Genomic DNA, 23,645 nt, shown 5'->3' with positions numbered 1-23,645 from the left:
CCAATGACAGTAGCACTAATGAGGAAGATGTGGAACAATTGGAAGCACTACTAGCTAGAAGATTTCACAAAGGCAAAGGAAGATTCAAAGGTAAGATGCATATCATTTGTTTTAATTGCAATGAAGTAGGACATATTGCTGCAAGGTGTACATAGAAAAAGGAATACAAGGAAGGCAACAAGTATAAAAATAGAAGAGAAGATGATAAGAGATATTACAAAGACAAAGGCAAGAAGTGCTATATTGTTGAAGAGGATTCTAATGATAATGATGATGAAGTTGTTTATATGAAGGACCAATCTGATGAAGAAGACCCAATAGCACTGGTAACATGCGTGAACAATAATGATAAATGAATCATAGACAGTGGATGTTCACATCACATGATAGGAGACAAAAGTAAGTTTCTTAACTTTACTCAGTATGATTGAAATTGTGTTAGATTTTGTAATGATGCTCCATGTCAAGTCAAAGGAAAAGGTACCATTAAGCTTACAAAGAAAATTTCATGTGATAATGCATACTATGTTTAAGGACTAATCTACAATTTGCTAAGTGTCTCACAGTTAGGCAATGTAGGTTACAAAGTAGAATTTGGAAATAAAATTGCAAAAATCTATGATACTGATGATAGACTGATAGGAAAAGGAGATCAAACAAGAAGTAATCAGTTTTATCTTGATCTAGAAAATATCTCTTGTCTCGTTGCAAAATTTGTTGATGTGTGGTTATGGCATAGAAGGCTATGTCATGTCAACTTTGATAATCTGGTCAATATCAATAAAATGAAGAAAGTCAGAGGTTTACCTAAACTGAAGAAACCTGACAATATCATGTGCAAACAATGTCAGCTAGGAAAGATGACCAAGTCAAGTTTTAAAAGTAAAAACTATACATCTAAAGAAGTACTTGAGTTAGTCCATACTGACTTATGTGGTCCAATTGAAGTACAAAGCTACAAAAGAGACAACTATATAATGTTGTTTGTTGAGAATTATTCCAGGATGATGACTATTATGTTTTTAAATTAAAAATCTGATGCTTTTCAAATGTTTAAGTTGTATGTGGCTAGAGTTGAAAGGAAACAAGAAAAAATTTGAAATGCCTGAGATCGGATAGAGGTGGTGAATTTACATCAAATGAATTTGAGATATTATACAATGACAAAGGAATCAAGAGACAAACATCAGCTCCAAGAACTCCCCCACAAAATAGAATTGCTGAAAAAAGAAATAGATCTATGATTGACTGCACCAAAACATTAATGATGGAAAAGACTATTGGTCTAAAATATTGGAGAGAAGCTGTAAGTGTGGCTGTTCATACACTAAACTGAGTACAACTCAAGTAAGGTACAAATACAACACCTTTTGAATTATGGCATGGTCATTTACCCAATGTAAAGCATTTAAAAGTATTTGGTTGCAAATGTTTTATCCTTAAAGATGCTAGAAATGGAAAATTTGATGCAAAAAGTGATGAAGACATATTCCTTGGTTACTCCACTAGAAGTAAAGCATACAAGTGTTTAAATACTAACACTGACAAAATTGTGGAAAGTGCAAATGTAAACTTTAATGGGCATGCAGATGTCCAAGTTGAAAAACCAAAGAAAATGGATGACTACAGAACCTTTGTGTATTCATATGAAGGAATGCCCATTAACAAAGATACCATCAATCAAACTAGGATTCAACAACATATTTTAGTGTCAGCCAACTCACAAATAGTGAATGCCGAGTTGCATTTAGAAGCTGAGTTACAAAAGGAAGAAAATGATCATTCTGTCTTTGAAGTTAGTACACATGAAAGAGATGTAGAGCTACTTGACAATGAAGTGCATAGTGATCTTGAATCTAAAAAATCAAATATGGAAACAAGGATAGAACCAAGATTGTCCAAATATGTGAAGAGGCATCACCCTGCTGAATAGATAATTGGTGACAAAGATGCAAGACCAATGACAAGGAATAGACTAAGAAATGAATCATGTCTACTAAGAAAAATTGAACCTAAGACAGTGTATGATGCATTACAAGATGGTGACTGGTATAAAGCTATGGAAGAAGAAATTGATCAAATTAAGAAGAACAAAACTTGGAATTTAGTTCCCAGACTAGTTGACAAAAATGTGATTGGTACCAAATGGCTTTTTAGAAATAAGCTAGATGAGAATGGAGAAATTACCAGAAACAAAGCCAGATTAGTATGTAAAGGTTATGCTCAAGAAGAAGGATTAGACTATGGGGAAACATTTTCCCCTATTGCAAGAATGGAAGGAGTAAGAACTTTACTTGCATATGCTGCATATAAATTTTTTTAAGTCTATTAGATGGATGTAAAGTTTTCTTTTCTGAATGGTATATTGGAAGAGGAAGTCTACATTGAACAAGTAGATGATTTTGTTAATGAAAACAATAGAGATATGGTTTGTAAACTACATAAAGCACTCTATGGTCTGAAACAAGCACCTAGAGCATGGTATGAGAGACTTCACAAGTATCTAGTGCAAATCGGATTTGAAAGAACTGATGACAACAACAACATGTATATCAAATCAAAAGAAGGTAAGGACATTATTGTATCTGAAATTTTTGTAGATGACATAGTGTTTGGAGGAAAGGAAGTTCTTTGCAAAATTTTTGCTGACAAAATGAAACATGAACTTGAAATGTCTATGTTTGGAGAAATCAAATTCTTTGTTGGATTGCAAGTACATCGACTAAAACATGGTATATTTATGACACAATCAAAGTACATTGAAGAGATACTTAAAATATTTGGATTAGAAGATTCCAAACCTCTTAGCACACCAATGGCAACAGGAAATAAGCTATCCAAAAATGATGTATCAGCTTAAGTTAATCAAAAAATGTACAGATTAATGATTAGAAAATTATAATATGTTGTACATAGCAGACTAGACATAGCATTAGTAGTTGGAATAGTGGCTAGATTCTCTACTAATCCCAAAGAAAATCATCTCATAGTAGTAAAAAGAATAATGAGGTATCTCAAAGGAACTGATAACTTTGGTCTATATTATAAAAAGAATGAAAAGTTTGAGCTCAATGCATATACAGATGTAGATTGGGGAGGTAACATTGATGACAGAAAAAGGAGAAGTGGAGGAGCACTATTTTTAGGAAAAAGATTAGTTACTTGGACCAGCAAGAAGAAAACATGCACATCTCAGTCCACTGCAAAATCAGAATACATGGTAGCTGCAGTCAATTGCTCAAACATTGTGTGGCTCACACACTTATTGAAAGGAATGAAAGAAGAGGTAACCAAACTTGTGATATTGTATTGTGATAACACAAGTGCTATAAACATATCCAAGAATCTAGTAATGCATGCAAAAATCAAGCATATTGCAATCAAGTATCACTATGTCAGAGAATTGGTAGAAGACAAACAAGTGAAGATGGAGTATATTCACACAAAGGAACAAACTACAGATATCTTCACCAAACCATTGCGCAAGGATGCGTATGAATATCTTAGAGGCAAGTTGGGGGTAATACCCCTAACTCAAGTAGTATAAAAATAACAAGGAATCTGCCCTGCATCAACATGAATAAATCATTGAAATATTAGAAGAATGATGCAGAGGATGAGAGTAGGAGCAGAAACTCCAAATAAGTCACAAGCATGGTGATAGAGGGAGAAAATATGAGATGTAAAGCCTATATTTCACATGTTAAAGTTACTACATCTTTGGAATTTATGTCAAAGAGGGAGATATGAAGAAACTGATCAAAATAAAAAAAAAATAAGAGAAAGATACTCATGAGGGAGATATATATGGAAGAGGGAGACTTATGAGAAACTAAAAAGTAAAGATATATGATTAGTAGTAAAACTACAGCAAATGAGGGAGAAACAAAAAGTGGCAGAAAAATGTATGTAATTTTGATGGTAACTAAGTTGATAATATGATCAGTTTGGTTTTCCATCAATGCCAAAGAGGGAGATTTTTGGAAATGATTGAAAGAGATCATGAGGGAGATTGTTGGAAATGACTCAAGAGATCATACATAAAAAGTAATGGAACTAGTAAAGAATTTTCTCAATCATTGTTTCGTCATTGATGTCAAACTTGCTACTTGCAGGAATGACAATTGCTTTAGTAATCCAAATACTATCAATTGGTTGATTGACAAGGAGGAGGCAATCAATAAGATGTAACTAGAGTACCTAGAGAAAGGTTGAAGTTATGATGTTGTAATGAAATACAAGGATCAGCTAAGCCATTGATGAAAAAGTGTATTGATGACATACTCTAAGACACAGAGAATGGGCACACTGAAACATATCAAAGATGTAAGGTTTTAGCTAAGTCATTTTTAAAGTCTAACTAAGTTCATTAGAGAGAGAGAGAGATGAGCAAGCAAGTCAGTGCCAAACAGATTCTTAGTTGAAGTTGAGCAAGTTCACTTTTAGAGTGTGCCGAGTAAATATCAAGTGTCGAACAGAAATCAAGTTTCGAGTAAATATCAAGTGCCGAATAGAAAACATGTGCCAAGTAAATATCAAGTTTCGAACAGAAAATAAGTGTCGAGTAAACATCAAGTGCTGAGCATGAAACAGGTTTCGAGTAAAGATATAGATGCTGAGTTGGATACAAGTGCCAAGTAACATACAACAAGTCGAGTATCAGTAAACCAATAATGCCAAGTTGTTGCATTATTTTGAAATCAAAGATTCGCTAGATTTGAGCCAACAAGGTTGTTACGTAGAAGTTTGTAAATCAAATAGAAGATAAGAGTGATGAGCTGGTGCCACAGAACACCATGTAAAAAGGTTTTTAGCGAATACAACTAGATGCTAGACAAGGTTTCTAGATGAAGAAGAAAAAATGGGGTAGATACATTGTATCCTACCTAATCCATTGAAACCTTAAAATTGGAGAGGGAGAATTGAGTAGGAAAGATATTTTTTATTTCTATTTAAGAAGTCATAAGGTCATGAAGTAGTAGTGTGGTGGTGAGGAAGTATGAAATCATGAGCTACTGAAGAAAAGTGCTAAGGAGTAAGAGAACATATAATACTCTATTTCACTGGATGACCACATATATGATTGCATTGGTTTGATGAGTAAAGAAGACTCAAGGATACAAAGGTTGAGAGGAAGACAAGCTAACAAAACTTAAGTGATTAAAAAGCCAAGCAAAGGATTGAACTAAAGTGTGATCTATATTCTGCAAGTTATGTTGTAAGTTGAATCAGATCAAAGCTATTGTTGTTACTTTCTAGCAATTGTAACAGTTAAGATAAAACCTATGGACTTAGGTTGGTTTAATAGCAATTTTGTAAATCCTTTAACAGGGTGATATTCCAAGTGAATGTTCCAAAGTCCTTTAACTAGGCCCATTCCTAATACTTTGGTGAAATCCTCTAACAAGGTCACATTTAACAATGTGTTGTAGCCTTTAACAGGGCAGGCTTTTCACAAGGCAGACCATCAGAAGTGGTTAAAATCAATTGCACAGTTATTTTGTGGGTATCATCCCTACCCCAGTTTTACCTTCTTATTCCTAGAGGGTTTCTAGGTTGTCAAATTCTTAGTGTTATGGTGTGATGCATGTTTACTTTTCTTAGTTGTTTCAATATTTAAATTGCATGCATGATAAGTTCAGTTATGCACCATTAAGAATTTGTAGAGAAAATAGAAAAAGTTTTATCATGGCATTTGGACCTTTAATAATTGATTCATCCTCCCTCTCAGTTATTCTAAAGAATTATAACAGAAAACCCTTCAAGAAATAAAAATTCACCAATCTTCTCACATTTCCTTGGCTAGTTTTTTCTTCAAAATCTTTTCACAAGATCACCAATTCACAAAGAACCAACCAACCTTATCAAACATCTCTTATTCTTCCTTAAATAGGTAATTTTGATCCTTTTCCGCTTAAACATCAACATAGATCTTTTAATATTAGGTTAGATTCATCAAATCTATCAATGATTTTTCCCTCTTCCTCATCCTCCTCCTATTTCTTCTTCTTCTTCTTCTTCTTTTTCTTCTTCTTTTTCTTCTCCTTCTTCTTCTCCTTCTTCTCATCTTAAAATTAGGTTAGATTCATCAAATCTATCGATCTTTTTGTCCTTCTTTTTCTTTTCTTCTTCTCTATCTTCTTCTTCTTATTCTTCTCCTCCTCCTCCTCCTCCTCCTCCTTATCTTGCTTCTCCTTCTCCTTATCCTTCTTCTCCTTCTCCTTCTTCTTCTTCTTCTTCACCAAATATCTCCTTCAACTTTTTAACAAGGTTTTTCTCCTTCCTCAAAATTTTACTTGTTTTCAAATTAATGGTTATTCTGGATTTGGTTTCATCATAGTTACCAAAAGATGTAGTATATTTATCAATTTCTTATACAAATAATGTTGTGAATACTATAGAGGCTTCATCCACATTAATCTCATATGGCAAGGGTTTTAACCATTCAACCTTGGGTATTGCTTCTTACACATATGTATGATCTACATCAACAAGGAAAAACACATCAAATTGTAATTTTGTTCCACTAATGACACAAGAATCCTCAATCTTTGTTTCATGGATTTCTTAAAATACTCAAAACAACTAGCCATAACTAACTCAAAATTATCTCCAATTTTCTCAATGAATTTTGAAATATATTGTGTAATAGGCTTGTTTGTCTTCCAAAAAACTTTGCCAAAGGTGAGAAATGTGTTTTGCACATAGAAAGATATGCAAATAATCAAAGAATCAAACTTGGAAGATGCACTTTTGGCCTTCCTAATAGCTTCCAAGATTTTTGATAACTATTGTAGTTGTAACTTGGCTAGGTCATAGGAATGATCTCTCTTCACAATTTTGTAACCGAACTATACTACTATACATGAAATACTATTCAATCGGCTTGACTAAAATAACTTATGGGTAATGATTTTGATTGCAAAGGAAATAATGGCATTTGAAATAGTGTCCATTGAAATCCCTCTCTTATTCTGTACAACACCTATATTCTTCTCTATAACCTCCTTTGCATCACTATGCATGCTCTTAGGTTAGTCAAGGGTAGGATACCATGTTACCCTCTACATAATCTTTTGATAAATCCTAATTGGTCCAACCTCTAACCAGATTTGGTTTTCATGTATGTATCTTAGAAAAATATGAATTAATTAAATTTTAAACATTTGAGGAAAATCTAGCACAGACATTAACCCTTTTTTCTCAACAATCATATTCTCCTGCCTCAAAACTCCATTGCCAGATAATTTACTATAGGCATCTCTAATCTCTATGTCTCCTACCTCTCCAATCTTTCTAGTATAGAAACATCTAACAACTAGGATCATGATAACCATTGGTGGTATCATAGATAGTGCACTAAATGGGTATCCTATGTATGCAATCTTAGGAATTGCTCAGAATGGAGGTTTCCTAACATCATTTCTTATCAATTGAACATTGAAAACCTCTTTCACATCTTTCCAAATAGTAGATGAAGAACTAATTGCGAGTTTAATTTACTAGGGTATCTAACAAATGAAACAATATAACATGACAAGATTTGAATACCTATTGAATCCATAGAATAGTGTCAAGTAGTAGTTAGCTCTGATTAGCAAACACTAGAATCTCTTTTTTGCCAATTTTCCTTCATGCTCTTTGTGCTCTTCAAACTCTGGTAAGTAAAAATGAGTCAAAAGTCAACTATATAACCCTTCAAATTTAGCATTAATTGCTCAATGCTTACACAATTGTAAGCTCAACTATCATAGGATTTTCAACACACTTAGTTAGCATAGCATTCCCAATATGTTTGGCATACATAGTAAGCTCAGCTCATACTAGCCTTGACTCCATCACTCAAAAATAACTAAAATTTTTTCCATACTGAGTAGCAACATAGAAAAAAAAAATCTATATAATATCTCTGGCTCTTAACTTCTTTATTTCATCTTGATTCATGGATATTTATTCTTTTCACATCTTAGATATTTTGAATTGATGCATAGTATAACTTTTCAAATGTCAGTTCCATACATATCATTTTATTTCCTAGTTGGGGGTGATGTGATCACCTGATCCATCGGATGAAGTGACCTCATATATACTTGATGTAATACATTATTTCTTGTTTCTCCATGTCTTTTTCATCTACACCTTTCCTTTCTCAATATTTTCCTTTCCTTTTCTTTTAATGGATTCATTGCTTGATGTTGGTGACCTAGTTGGATAGGTTTTGCTGACATGACTAGCCTCAACACAACTAAAGCATGTAGTCACAATAAACCATATATTGTAGAGGCTCTAAAATGTGTTCTTATGCAATTATCAGGAACATGTCCATATTCTTGACAATAGTGACAACTATACCTTGTGTTGTAATCCCATTCATGGGAATTTCCATTTTGGTGTATCTTTATCTATTTTTTTGATGTCCACTTGGTCTTAGATCTATATTCATATGCTTTATGTCCATAATTTTAACAATTATAATTGTATCCTTCAAATCTTTGAGTGCTCATGGTCTTGGTCCTACATTCATTTGCCCGATGTTCTTGTTTGTTGTAGTTGTAGCAATGTCCTCTATATTTTTACTTGGGATTTTGATTGATGGTTTTATTTCTACAAACATTTTTTGTATGAACATATTTTCTACAATCATGACTATATATGAGAAATGTTAGTATGCTAATAGAAACCAAATTTAAATAAAGCTTCTACAAACTAAACAAAATTCATAAACTTCAAGATAGACTAAGATGAAAACTCAAATGAGAATATGATCCATTAATGGGCTCTCTCAATGAGAAGCTCTCTTGTTGAGTGGCTTTGTCTAAATAGATAGGATGTATGCTCAAGCTTATGCTCAAACAGGGCTTCAAATGCAGTTGGAATTTGGGTGTGGATGATGGTTTTTTTGTAAAACTTGGTCTTAAAATGGCATTATAACTTTAGCTCAAAATTTTTGATTTAAATGGCTTGGGAGGGGATTCAATTTATAGGCCAAGGGCTTGAGGGATGGAGGGTCAAGATGTGAGGAGAGATGAAAGCTTAAGGAGGGCTAGGATGCACTCAAAGGGGAGCACATGGATTGTGCTTGTTTAGCACCAACCAGGGAGTGACACATTTCGTAGGGTGAGTGGATGGAGGAAAGTGCAAGGATGAGCCAACAAAGGAGCCTTAAGGCCTTAAAGACCCTCATAAATGGCTTGTAAGAGTCTTTATGGCCTTTGTAAGAGCATTTATGGTTGGGTGGTTGGGATATTTTGGAGGGAGTTGAGATTGTTGACTTTTCTTGGCTCAAGAAAGTCTTAAGCTTGCTTAGGGAATGTGACAAGGTTAGGTATACCAATGCATCCTTTAGCTAGATCTCCTGTCACCAAAGTGTTATCCTTCTTAGTTCAGCTTTCCAAACACATAACTCATCCTGATCCATCAGCTTTGGTACTCTCTGATAGATCCTTGTAGGATATAGCTTTCTTCATGTCTAATCTTGTTCTATTAGTATCTCATCCTACCCATGTCATTGGCAAATAGTTCTCTTTTGGATTTTCACTTTCTTTTGATTTGGAATCTTCCCTTTTGGGTCTTGAAGTATCTTTTCCAATCCATCTTTTTGTTCCCTCCTCAAGGTTGCCACGATCTTCCATATCATGGTATACTACAAATGGGGCAATCTGAGCATAAGGTCTTGATCAAGTCTTTTGTTTGTTTTTCTTTTCTACTTGTGGGTTACCCAGTGTCGGTTCCACCTTGATTCTTTCGATATTCATGTGTGATGCTGGGGCAATCCTTGCGTGTTTTCTTTGAGTTAGTTCATCAGTCCTTTGGACAGTTTGTGAAAAGGCCTTGATGTTCTTGGTAACCTTGGAAATTAACCAACAGTCCTATAGCAAATCTAGTGCTCAACTACATGGTGGTACTTCTCTTTGAAGTATCCCCCTACTCAAAAAGTCTCAATGGATTCCCTTCATCTCCATTATCCCCCATCTGTATCTAGCATCTATCTCTCCTTCCCTAGCTTATGCATCAGTATCTCTTTGAATCAATCATCACCTCTAGCTTTAGAGATCCATAATCCTAATCTTAGAGATCCACCAATCCAATCAATCCACCAAGCCTCATCTTTCGAGATCCACAATCCTAGTCCTAGGGATCTTTGAAACCCATCTTTCGCCAATCTTACTCTTCGACATCCTGTTGCATAAGCTTTATAATCTCATCATCCCTCCCCATGTTTTGGATTCCTTTTTATAGCACTCCGCTCCTTCATCCCACTCCCAATCCTAGAAAGTCTTAAGCTTGCTTCCTTTTGTAAATCTGACTTCCCTTTATCATTCTCCTATAGCGAGAGTTTGAGCTAATTTAGCCCCTTCTCTTTGCCAATCTATGTCTCTGCTTATCCTGGATTCTTGTATTCTTCAAGAAGCCATCAAGCCTCATTTTTGCTCCCCACTGCCTTCTTGAGGGGGCATCATCTAAGTCTAGTATCTCCTCTTCTTATCCAAGACTAGGGCAACCTTGTTGCTAAAACAACTTCCTCCTGTCATCTCCATTCCAACTTCTTTGAAATAGTGTTGTCTCAACACTATGTCAAAGAGGGGCAAAATGTAGACACCTAAATCTGATTACACTGCTTCAGTAATCTTATTTAGCTATCTCTAAAGGCATCATTAATCAAATTCCTATTTAATTAATCCTTTTGCCATCCTCTAGCTGATTAATTTAATTAATCATCTATAGTCCTAATTGATAAATCAAAATAACCCATTATTTATCAATTAATTCTATTCTCCTATCTAATTCCAAAATCCCCATTTATTAAATAAATCTATTTAATAAATAAAGCCCTCAAAACTGATAGCCCCTAACTTATCCTAAATCTTCAATTTAGCCTCATCCACCCCATCCACCCATACTAACCAAGCTTAGCTACTAATTCACCCACCCTTATTGAATGCCATCCACTTGCAAATCTCTAACAAGCTTAGTCTAATCCTAAATCACCTCTAATCCCCCCCTAACCTTGTCACATTCCCTAAGCAAGCTTAAGACTTTCTTGAGCCAAGAAAAGTCAACAATCTCAACTCCCTCCAAAATATCCCAACCACCCAACCATAAATTCTCTTACAAAGGCCATAAAGACTCTTACAAGCCATTTATGAGGGTCTTTAAGGCCTTAAGCCTCCTTTGTTGGCTCATCCTTGCCCTTTCCTCCATCCACTCACCCTACAAAATGTGTCACTCCCTGGTTGGTGCTAAACAAGCACAATCCATGTGCTCCCCTTTGAGTGCATCCTAGCCCTCCTTAAGCTTTCATCTCTCCTCACATCTTGACCCTCCATCCCTCAAGCCCTTGGCCTATAAATTGAATCCCCTCCCAAGCCATTTAAATCAAAAACTTTGAGCTAAAGTTATAATGCCATTTTAAGACCAAGTTTTACAAAAAAACCATCATCCACACCCAAATTCCAACTGCATTTGAAGCCCTGTTTGAGCATAAGCTTGAGCATACATCCTATCTATTTAGACAAAGCCACTCAACAAGAGAGCTTCTCATTGAGAGAGCCCATTAATGGATCATATTCTCATTTGAGTTTTCATCTTAGTCTATCTTGAAGTTTATGAATTTTGTTTAGTTTGTAGAAGCTTTATTTAAATTTGGTTTCTATTAGCATACTAACATTTCTCATATATAGTCATGATTGTAGAAAATATGTTCATACAAAAAATGTTTGTAGAAATAAAACCATCAATCAAAATCCCAAGTAAAAATATAGAGGACATTGCTACAACTACAACAAACAAGAACATCGGGCAAATGAATGTAGGACCAAGACCATGAGCACTCAAAGATTTGAAGGATACAATTATAATTGTTAAAATTATGGACATAAAGCATATGAATATAGATCTAAGACCAAGTGGACATCAAAAAAATAGATAAAGATACACCAAAATGGAAATTCCCATGAATGGGATTACAACACAAGGTATAGTTGTCACTATTGTCAAGAATATGGACATGTTCCTGATAATTGCATAAGAACACATTTTAGAGCCTCTACAATATATGGTTTATTGTGACTACATGCTTTAGTTGTGTTGAGGCTAGTCATGTCAGCAAAACCTATCCAACTAGGTCACCAACATCAAGCAATGAATCCATTAAAAGAAAAGGAAAGGAAAATATTGAGAAAGGAAAGGTGTAGATGAAAAAGACATGGAGAAACAAGAAATAATGTATTACATCAAGTATATATGAGGTCACTTCATCCAATGGATCAGGTGATCACATCACCCCCAACTAGGAAATAAAATGATATGTATGGAACTGACATTTGAAAAGTTATACTATGCATCAATTCAAAATATCTAAGATGTGAAAAGAATAAATATCCATGAATCAAGATGAAATAAAGAAGTTAAGAGCCAGAGATATTATATAGATTTTTTTTTTCTATGTTGCTACTCAGTATGGAAAAAATTTTAGTACTAAGCTAAAGAGGATGTACAAGCTGACAGACCAAGATATGTTACAAATGTACAAGGTTATTCATGTTTTGGTTTTTGTGAGATGGAAATGTTTGTGAAGGATGTGATATTTGTAATAGTTGATAGGTGGATAGGAAGATGGTTTATGAAAAGTGTAAGGAAAATGGGATTCTTTGTGTGCATGTGATAGGAGACAAGCTAGGATACAAGATTTGGCATATAATACAAGCTAGAATATGGTACAAGCTTTGGCCAAAATTTGGATATACAAGCTATGATACAAGGGATGATACAAGATTTACAAGCTGGGGTACAAGATTTACAAGCTAAGGTACAAGATTTACAAGTTGTACAGGAGGTATCTACAAGCTTTATTAGATTTTGGATATTTGGTTGGAACACCAAGGGAACAGGAAGGTGTGTTATGGGAAGGTGGGTGAATGGATGAGGGATAGGATAGTGATAGATAATGGATTAGTCTTAGTACACAAGGTGCCTAAATTATCAGGTTTTCACCAAGGTACCTATCCAAGGCGCTTGAATTGCCAAGTTTTCACCATTGGACGCTTATTTCTCTTTATTATTTTTTTGTATTTTTCAAAAGCTAGGTATACCAAGGATCTTCAAGCATAGAACTGCTTGAGATGAATGATGTTAGTAGGATCATTCAAGAGTTCTCCTTCCAGTGTAGATAGCTGATAGGCTCTGGAGCCAAAGGAGGCAGTGAAAACATAAGGACCAAGCTAGGTAGGTTCAAACTTTCCTTTCTTTTCTTGATTTGCTTGGACTTTCATGTTTTCTTTGAGGACCATGTCACCCGACTAAAAGTGTCGTGGAAGAACCTTCTTATTGAAATTCCTTTTGAGATGATTTTGATAGACTATGAGATGATCATAGGCTTGTTGTCACTTCTCATCTAAGAGATCGAGCTAGGTGAGCTGAGCTACTCTATATTCTTCATCTGATATTTTCCCTTACAAAGATATGCATAAGGAGGGAAGTTCAACCTCTATAGGTAGTACTACTTTGGTACCATAGACTAGGGAGTATGGAGTTGAGCCTGTGGATGTATGGAAGGAGGTTCGATAGGCCCATAGGGCTGAATTTATTTGTAGGTGCCAATCGCGGCCAGAATCATTGACAACTTTCTTTAGGATTTTGAGGATGGTTTTGTTAGTTGCCTCTGCCTGGCCGTTACCTTGTGGGAAATATGGGCTAGAAAAGTAGTGATGGATGTAGCAGGAACTGCATAATTCTTCCATGTTGAGATTTTCAAAGTTACCTTTGTGGTCGGTGAAGATGGTGGATGGAATGCCGAAGCGGCAAACAATGTGGTACAAAATGAACTTGGATACCTGAACTCCTATAGCTCAGACCAGGGGGACTGCTTCCACCCACTTAGTGAAATAGTCTGTAGCTATTATTATCCATTTATGTCCATTAGATGAGAGAGGTGTGATAGTTCCAACTAGATCAAGGCCCCAACAAGCGAAAGGCCAAGGTGGTGCAATAGGTTGTAGATCCTGTGTCAGAGTGTGCACAATATTTGCATGCTGCTGACATGGGAGACACTTTCTAACAAAGTCACAGGAGTCTTCTTTAATGGTAGGCCAATAGTAGCCTGCTCTAAGGATTTGTTGTGCTAGGACAATACCACTCATGTGGGCACCGCAAAGTTCAGAATGTACTTCTTTTAACACCATCGCGGCCTCGTTTTGATCTAAACATCGAGAGAGAATATCGTGATAACCTCGACGATATAGGGTATTGGCTATGATAACATAGCAGGATGATTTTTGGATAAGGTTTTGGCATTGGGTGCATGTGAGGTGAGGGGATATGATACCATCTTTAAGGTAAGCATGAATCTCATGGTACCAAGAGGATTGGGGACCAACCAAGATACAAAAACGGTTTGAGTCATCATTCGCATAGGCGGGTGTGAGGAGCTGCTTGAATAAAAACTCATACTATGTAGCTGCTTGGGGAATTTCCAAGAGCAAGCCTATAGTAGCCATAGCATCTGTGGCTTTGTTCTATATTTGAGGCACTTGTGTAAACTAAAGCCTTGTAAAATGCTAGGTTAGCTGATCAACTAGCTCTTTGTAGGGTAATAGCTTTTCATCTTTAGTTTGATATTCCTTTAGGGCTTTCTTGATGATGAGCTGAGAATCACTAAAGATTTGTAATTCAGTAATGTTCCATTCTGCAGCTATCTTTAATCCTACTATGAGAGCCTCATATTTAGCTATATTGTTGGTGCTAGAGAATTGTAGCTTAAAAGCTTTTGGAATGTAATCTCCTTGAGGTGTAACCAACAATATTCCTGCCTGTGATCCATGAGATGTGTATGAGCCATCAAAATAAAGTTTCCATGGGGGTTGTTCTTCAATTAGGCAAATATGCTCATCTTGAAATTCTATGATCAAAGGATATGCATCTATTAGAGGTGCATCAGCTAGGTGATCTACTATAGCTTGCCCTTTGATTTCCTTTCTGTCCACATACTAGATGTCAAATTTTCTAAGGAGCATAACCCATTTGGCCAAACGGCCTGTAAGTGCAGTTCTAGAGAGCATATACTTGAGAGGGTCGATCTTGGAGACTAGGTGGATGGTATGACTTAGCATGTAGTGGCAAAGCTTTTGAGTTGAGAAAACAACTGCCAAACAAGCTTTTTCCATAGGAGTATAATTGAGTTCATAACCAACTAGGGTTCTACTGATGTAGTAGATGTCTCTTTCTCTATTGTAGTCATCAAGCTATGCTAGGAGTGCCCCTAGAGCAGTAGGCATTGCTGATATGTACAAGATCAAGGGATGACCAGGAACTGGTGGAACCAAGATAGGGGGATTGGTGAGATACTACTTGAGCTGATTGAAGCCACGTTGACATAAAGGATACCACTTGAAGTTCTCATCCTTCTTCAGTAAATGTGTAAATGGCATACACTTATCTACAAGTTGGGAAATGAAGCGCCAAATGGATTGAAGCTTTCCCTAAAGAGAGCAAAGTTGTCATAGTGTCTAGGGAGGAGGCATGTCTAAGATAGCCTTGACCTTCTTGGGGTCGATCTCTATACCTCATTTAGAAACTATAAAGCCTAGAAGCTTGCCAGATGTGACCCCAAAGACACACTTCTTGGGATTTAGCATGAGATGATATTCAGCTAACCTATCAAAGACTTTCTCTAGGTCAGCAAGAGGATCCATGAAGGTGTGAGATTTAACCAAGATATCATCCACATAATCCTCCAAAATTCTATGGATGAGATCATAAAAAATGGCTGTCATAGCTCTTTGATAGGTAGCCCCAGCATTCTTTAGGCCAAAAGGCATCATGTTGTAGCAAAAGGTTCCTCAAGGGGTAGTGAATGCTATCTTATGCTGATCCTCTTCTGCAATCTTGATTTGATTATACCCAGAAAATTCATCCATGATAGACAGAATTTCATGTCCATCTATAATATATACAATCATATCTATGTTGGGCAAGGGAAAATCATCTTTTGGACAAGCTTTGTTAAGATCTCTGAAATCAGTACAGATTCTGATGTCACTAGAAGGTTTAGTGATGGGGACCATGTTGGAGATCCACTCTGAGTAATCGATAGGCCAGATAACCTTAGCAACTCACATTCTTTTTAATTCAGCTTTGACCAGTAATGCCACCTTGGGGTGCATTTTTCTAAGCTTTTGTCTCATAGGCTTGATCTTTGGATCAACTGCAAGATGATGAACTACAAGCTTTGGATCAAGTCCTAGCATGTCTTGATATGACCATGTAAATCAGCCAATGTTCTTTCTTAAGACCTCAAAGAGGAGGTCAGCTTGGTCTTGTGATAGGGATGCAGCAATGTGAACAAGTCTGGAGATCTCTAAAGAACAGATGTTAACTTCTCTAGTATCCTCAATTAGAATAGAGGACACCTCTAGTTGATTATCTTGAGGAGGTAATGCTAAATCCTCATGTTCTACTTGTGGCTCTAGATTTTCTTGCTGAGGGGTTCTCTTTGCTACCTTAGCTAGTCTCGAATTCACCTTAGTTCAAGTTTTGGGTGTATCGAAACTAGGTTGGGGATTTTCTCCAAAATACCCCTTGGGATCTAACTTATAGATATAGGAAAAATCTGGCTTTGTTTTCTTAGGAGGAGTTTTGGCTCCCATGAATCTCAGAAGTGCTTCCTCTGATGTGAACTCATCAATGTGTATGATGCTTGGTTGGTCCCAATCTGTGAGTTGTGGATGGGCGAGTGGTAGGTCAATAAAATGGATAGATAGTTCTTGGACAACAGAGTCTCCCAGGGAGATTTGGTCTAGGATATCATCATAGGCTCTCTTTTCAACTTCCTCAGGAATCTCTTCAATTTTGACAAGGTTGTGGTGAATGTTCAGAAAAGCGTGACCATTCTCATTGGTGCCCCCGGTTGTGGGTATGCCAAAGCCAAGACCTAACTTTGTTTCCCACTTGTGTGCATCGATGGGGCACTGCATGCCTCTTTCTTCTAGTCCTAGACCACCACCTTGATAGTTCCATTTGTTAGTGATGAGCTTATGTTCTTGGGGATACTTCTGGCCAAAGTGATCAAGGCATGCTTGGTTTCTTGGAGGTGCATCATTATGTAACCAATTGTTGATATCTGAAGTGAGCTCCTCATGAAGAGGGATTTTTGAGGATACAAAGGTTGTTGGGCCAAACTGTTTGTATTGAGGAGGTGGAATCTCCTTAGCTTTGTGATATGTTAGTCATCCATGGGCATGTGGATCAAGTGGGAGTGCCCCAACAGCAAATGCATCTAACAGACTATACTCTCCATAGCTTTTATTATTGATCTTCATGGTAGATAGGGTGGAGGCGAGGATGGTTTCTAGGTCATTACAAGTGCAGGATGAACTGGCGATGGTTGTGCCAATATCAATTCCAAGGAAATGGTTTACATATGAAGCTTCAATCGCATTGTAGTAAGAAAAGGGTTCTGGATTGACATGGATCGTTACCTTAGTGCCTTGATGCAGAAATTCGATGCACTGATGGTAAGTGGATGGAACGGCCTTCATGGTATAAATCCATGGGTGATCGAGGAGGATGTAAAATGGTAGGTTTAGATCAACAACATGGTAAATTATTTCCTGGATGACCAGACCAACCTTGATTGGCAACAAAATAGTTCCTTCTGTGGTTCTTTCCAAGTTGTCATAAGCTTTGATGGTGATATCTTCACTGATGATACCTGCCTCAGTATACCTAGCTTGTTTTATGAATTTTAGGGTGTGAATATTCAAGTTTGACCCATTATCTATCATTACACTTTTTATGGCAAAATTGGATACCATGATGGCTATGCGAAGCAGAAGGGTGTGATCTGGCTCGACCACGTGTATGTCGGTGGGTTTGAATGATAGGGCACATGAGGAGGATAGGTGTCCAACAAGATTATGAAAATCTATAGCGTTGATATCTAAAGGGACACGAGATTCTATGAGATCACTATCAAGGATGTTTTTGTACATAGGACTAGTGCGAAGAAGGTCTAAAATGGAGATTTGGGCTGGCATGTTCCCAAGGTGTTCCAAGATATTGTATTGGCTTTTTGCTGGAGCTGATGGTGCTAGTGAAACTGGTGGGCCTTCGATGTTAAATCATGCTCTTCGAGTGGTGACTGCACACTCATTATTTGGGCCTTGGATATTGATAACATTGATAGAAGGCTCTTTTTCAGATATACAACCGATGAGGCTACCATAGTCTATGTAGGATGAAGTGTGGTCATTGTTCTTCCCATGCTATTGGTTTTGGTGGTGGTTGTTCGTGTTGTTGTTGTTTTTTTGCATAGGTGATTTTCCAAGATTTTTATTGTTGTGAGGAGGAAAAGCATTTTTATAGATCTGTAGGCCTGCATTGGGAGAGGTTTGGGCACTGACAGTGATTTCCTTTCAATCAATGAGGTCCTACACATAATCTTTCAGTTTCATGCATCTAAGGCTGGTGTGACCTTTTACCCTATGAAATTTGTAGTACTCATTGTCTTTGTACCATGCAGCTTTGGATTGGCTTGGGTCGATTTACTAGGTAGGAGGAAATTTGATGAGGTTTTCCTTGACTAATTTCTCAAAAATGATATCCAATGGCTCACCAAGGGGTGTATAGTTTCTAGGTGCAGGATGGAATCTGGGCTTTTGCCCTATAGCTACATTGATGGCATTAGCTTGATTGCTAGATCCTTGGAAGTTGGGTCTTGGATTGTGGTTTTGATAGCTTTGGTTATTCTACTATTGGTAGTTGATAGCTTACTAATTGTTTGGTTGATATGGTAGGTTGGACTGATTTTGGGAAGGACCAACAATATTCACATGTTTGGTGTCAGTGACGCCATCTATTGCAACGTGCTTTTTTTTGTTCCAATACCTAGACTTGTCATTTGAATGTGTTTGATTTTGGTTGGCTTCCTTGTAAATCTTGACCACACCATCTTTAATGAGTCCTTGCTCAAGGATCATTCCTTTCTCTTTGATATCTTTGTAGGTCTACAAACTGTTCATGGTCATGTGGTGAGCCAAGCTAGGATGGGTATTATCAATAAACATTTTCACCAAATGGCACTCTGGCAAGGTGCAAGGTATGCAGGTGGTAAGGGTTTTCCATCTTTGCAGATATTCAGGAAGGCTTTCTCCACCTTTTTGCTTAGTGTGGACAAGATCGACTACTGATAACTCTGTTTCAACAAGATGGGCATATTGGGCTACAAATGCCTCAGACAATTCAGCAAAGTTTTTAATTGTGCCATATGGGATTATATAAAACCATTGAAGAGCTGGTCCGGCCAAGCTTTTGGGAAAGAGGCGCAGGAGGAAGACGTCATCGTATGCCACTTCTTGGTAGTGCATGTAAAACTCTTTGATATGTGTGACAGGGTCTCCTTTTCCTCTAAATTTGTTAAATTTGGGTGTCTCAAAATGCTTGGGGAATGGAGTCATAGTAATGGCTCTGTCAAATGGGTAAGGACACACATTCTCAAATTTGAAGGTTTTTGGATCATTTCCTTCTTGGATGTTCTTCAAAGCTGTCTTCATGGCTTCCCATTTTGAATTAATGGGTGATGGCTGGGGTGCCCCCAATGTAGGAGTGCCTTGAGGTAGGTATGTGCTAGATGGGGCAATGGAATATGGATGGCTTTGAGGTATGGGCTAGTATGGATTGTACATGGCTTGGGCAACTAAATGGTGGATGATGGGTTGCTAAGGTGGAGGAGGCACATATTGCTTCATGTGTTGCAAGGCTTGCTGCTAATACTAGATTTGGGATAGGGATTGAGGGATGTAGGCTGGCTGTGGGATAAATGGATTGCTTTGTGGAGGTAAGGTATAAGATGGTTTTGAAGCTTGGGGAAAGGATCGGGGAGCTTGCAGAACTTTGGATTTGAGGAGTTTGACCAATATATGTGGGATGTGCCCCCATTTGGGAAGGTGTCTACATGGAAAAAGAGGCCAAGTAATTGGTGGTTGGTGGTGGTGGATTTCCTCCTAGAAGTGGCATAGAAAAATAGTTGGTAATAGGAGGTAATGGATTAGTTGGTGGTGGAGGTGGTGGGAATTGAAAGCTTGGAAATGGAACTGATGGGGTTTGATAGCTTTGTGGAGTGAGGACAGTAGCTTGTGGATTTGTGGCTAATGGCTCTAAGCTCTAAAGACCTAGTGGAAATGATGGAATTGTGCTCTGAGCTGAGGTAAACAAGATGGGGGTGATGAATGGTTGATTACTTGGCCCCATGGGTGGCATCCCGGTTGTATATTACTGAGGTTGGCCAAAGATGCTAGCACTGATTTGAGAGATGGGTGGATTTGGAAGGCTAGGTTGGGGAGCAGCAACAACAATAGTGAAGGGAGTGAATGATGAGGTGTTTTGGGTGAAGGGGGTTTGGGATGGAGTGGTATGGACCAATGGTGGAGTGGTGGTGGCTGGATTAGCTTGTGGAAGGGAGATTTCAACTTGAGTGGAGGCTGGTATGTTTGGGTCTATTGGATCATATGGACTGGTTTGAGGCTCTTCTTTTGGCACATATTGAGGATAATTCAAATCATAAGAGCCTATGGGTGGTGGGAGTTTCTCAAACAAGGGGTGAGATGGATTTGATAAGGGGGGAGGTCTTCCAAAGTCAAAGGCTCCAATGTTGTCCCTTCGAAAGTTAGCCATGATTGTTTCCTTGTTTTTGTCTATAATGGCATTCACCAATACTACATTTCCTAGTTGGTTCATGAAAGCTTCAATGTCAATAGGTGATGGTATGGTGTTTTCTGGGCTGAAGGATGGTTGACTGCTCAAGGGGAGCAATGTTGTTTGATCCAAATGATAGGGCTCCATTGTTTCCCTCTTCTTCTTGGCTAAGCAAGTGACGGGTGGCATGAAAATGTAGAATGTTCCTAGGGGTGAGATGCAATAATGCTGATGAATGCAAAGGGGGAAGGTTTTTCTATGCAAATTATTTCCTAGGTTGAGGCAAAGCCATATGAAAAAACCTAAGGAGGATTGGGTTGGGGATTCTAATTTCAAAGATATGTTGCCAAAGCATGAAAGGTCTGCTTTCCTATGTGTAAGCTTGGTGGTGATTGTGTCAACTTAAGGATAGACTGATGATCCTTTAGGAAGAACATGAGATTGACCACTTGTGGATCCCAACCTTTAGCTCAAGATGATGAGGGATAACAAGTGACAAAGCTAGATTACCCTATACAAAGCTCTATCAAAGGGATAACCTTGGTGAGGCTGGTGGATTTGGAAGATGTTAGGAATGGAAAACTTTTGGCAAGGTGACAACAATTTTGAAGTCTTGGATGTGAAGCTTTTGGATTGCTGGCTAGATGGTTTGGTTCTAAATGAGATGGATGAGCTAAAATGCTTAAGGGGATGACTAAGGATGGTTGGCTTACCTACAAGGATAAGTCTAAAGTGAAGCTTATGCAAGAAGATGTGGAGAAACAAGGGGTTCTAATCATAGAAATCATGCCTAGTTGGTAAGGCATAAGCAAGGTTAACTCCTAGATGTTGGTTAAGTTGGATAGTGCGATCTAACCAAGCATCTTGAAGGTCTTCGTCGATAGCTTTTTCCTCTGCTTTGTGGAGTTTGGCGATTCAAGGGCTTGGTGTTAGTTCCTTTCTCTTGGCTGAAAGTTCTTGGTATGCCTGAGATGGCTTGAGTTTAACTTTGTGAAACTTCTTTTTGGGTTTGGGTTGTCTGACATGAATTCTTGAATCTGCTTGGTTTTGATAGACCTTGATTGTTTTGCTTCAAGTTCTTCAACTTTTGGAATAGGCAGTGACTACGCTAAGTGTACCCTAAGCTAGGATCGACCAAGTTTGGAAAACATTCATTCAACAAATAAAAAATCAAGCAATAGATAGGAACAACCAGATAGAAGTTTTTGATTCTTAGAATGTGATACGTGCGCCAAGGAGTGTGTATGTTTTACAAATGTTTTGATCAGTCACTTCAAACACATAAGCACCCTAGATGGTTTTCTGCAAGGCTGATAGTTGGTTTAGCTAGGGAGTCCTCGATATACCCAAGGTACATGATGCCCAAATCCGTAGATGAAACCAAAACAATGTCACATAGCCGAGAGGAGTGGTAACCCACTTCTCCTCTTTCACTTCTCAAGGGTATAAAGTTCCTTGAGGCTTAGCCCAAGTGACAAAATCTTGATTCCAAGAGAGGTGTCTTTGGATTCACCTCCCGATTTTTATACTCCACTGAAACGCTAGAGTTGAGGTCATCCAAGGGGTGATGAAATCCCCAAGCAGGCCTCCTAAAAAGAGAAACAAGGTTTTGGATCCTAATCTTATGCACCCAAGATGGCCTCAAAAGATGACAAGGGGAGAGAAGACTTGGATGACCTTGGGCTAAAAAACATGCTTGTTCCTTTACCAACAGACTCTTATGTGTGTTGATCTAGACATTGCAAGCACTCATGTTTAGGAGACAATGTTCAATTCCAACTTTGAAGCATTTTAAAAAAGTAAAATCGATCAAAGAATGAATACAAGAAGAAGAGTTAGGGTCAACAAGAAAGTAAACCTACGCACCTAGAGGCCCTCCACGTCAAGTATCAATTAATTTCTTTTAAAGCATTCAAGAGTTGGTGTGATTTTGTTTTAAGCCCAAAACAAAGATGTGTGAAATTCAATTCCAAGCGTGCACCCGGAGGCCCTCCATGTCAAGATTTGTTCAAATTTTAATGCCCAAATGAAGTGTTAGCGAGCCTAATGTGCATTCAAGGAATTTTTGAATTTAGAAAAACTAATAAAAACACAAGTAAGTGAAGTTTGATCTTTGTGGAACACTTAATACCCTCTTAGGTGGACCCATCCCCATAGATGGTGATGAGATTGCAACCAATGGTTAAATTGATGGGTGATTAAAGAGGGTGAGTCCAACTACAAACTCACTCAAAGAATTGTTAATTAGTTTTTGTAACTTAAGAAATTTCTAAAATGTGGATTCTTTTTATGCCCAAAATTAAAGTGTGAGTTTGTTTGTTTTAAACATGCATTCTAATGAAAAGCTTGATTTTAGTCCATGGCATTCGAGAGTGATTTGAGCGACATTCATTCAATGAAAAATGTGTTTAAACATGAAAGTTTATTCCAAGAAAAACCTAAAAAATATGATGAAGTTTGTTGCTCCAACCTACAATGCAAAAAAATGCAATTCGATTAGTCACCCAAAATCTTGCAAAATGAAAGCTTAACTATGGAATTTTTTAAAAACTTTTTTTGTTCTTTTTTATATGCATAAAAATTCTTAGAATGGTCTATATCCTACGGAATCACTAAAAGTCAAATTTTGATTTTCATCATAGTTACCAAAAGATGTAGCATATTTATCAATTTCTTCTGCCAATAATGTTGTGAATACTATAGAGGCTTCATCCACATTAATCTCATATGGCAAGGGTTTTAACCATTCAACCTTGGGTATTGCTTCTTGCACATATGTATGATCTACATCAACAAGGAAAACACATCAAATTGTAATTTTTTTCCACTAATGACACAAGAATCCTCAATCTTTGTTTCATGGATTTCTTAAAATACTCAAAACAACTAGCCATAACTAACTCAAAATTATCTCTAATTTTCTCAATGAATTTTGAAATATATTGTGTAATAGGCTT

Source organism: Cupressus sempervirens, chromosome 3 (genome assembly GCF_028749045.1).
Source record: "Cupressus sempervirens isolate cs-2001-9-10 chromosome 3, ASM2874904v1, whole genome shotgun sequence".
Taxonomy (NCBI): domain Eukaryota; kingdom Viridiplantae; phylum Streptophyta; class Pinopsida; order Cupressales; family Cupressaceae; genus Cupressus; species Cupressus sempervirens.
Note: the sequence above shows the minus strand (reverse complement) of the source record.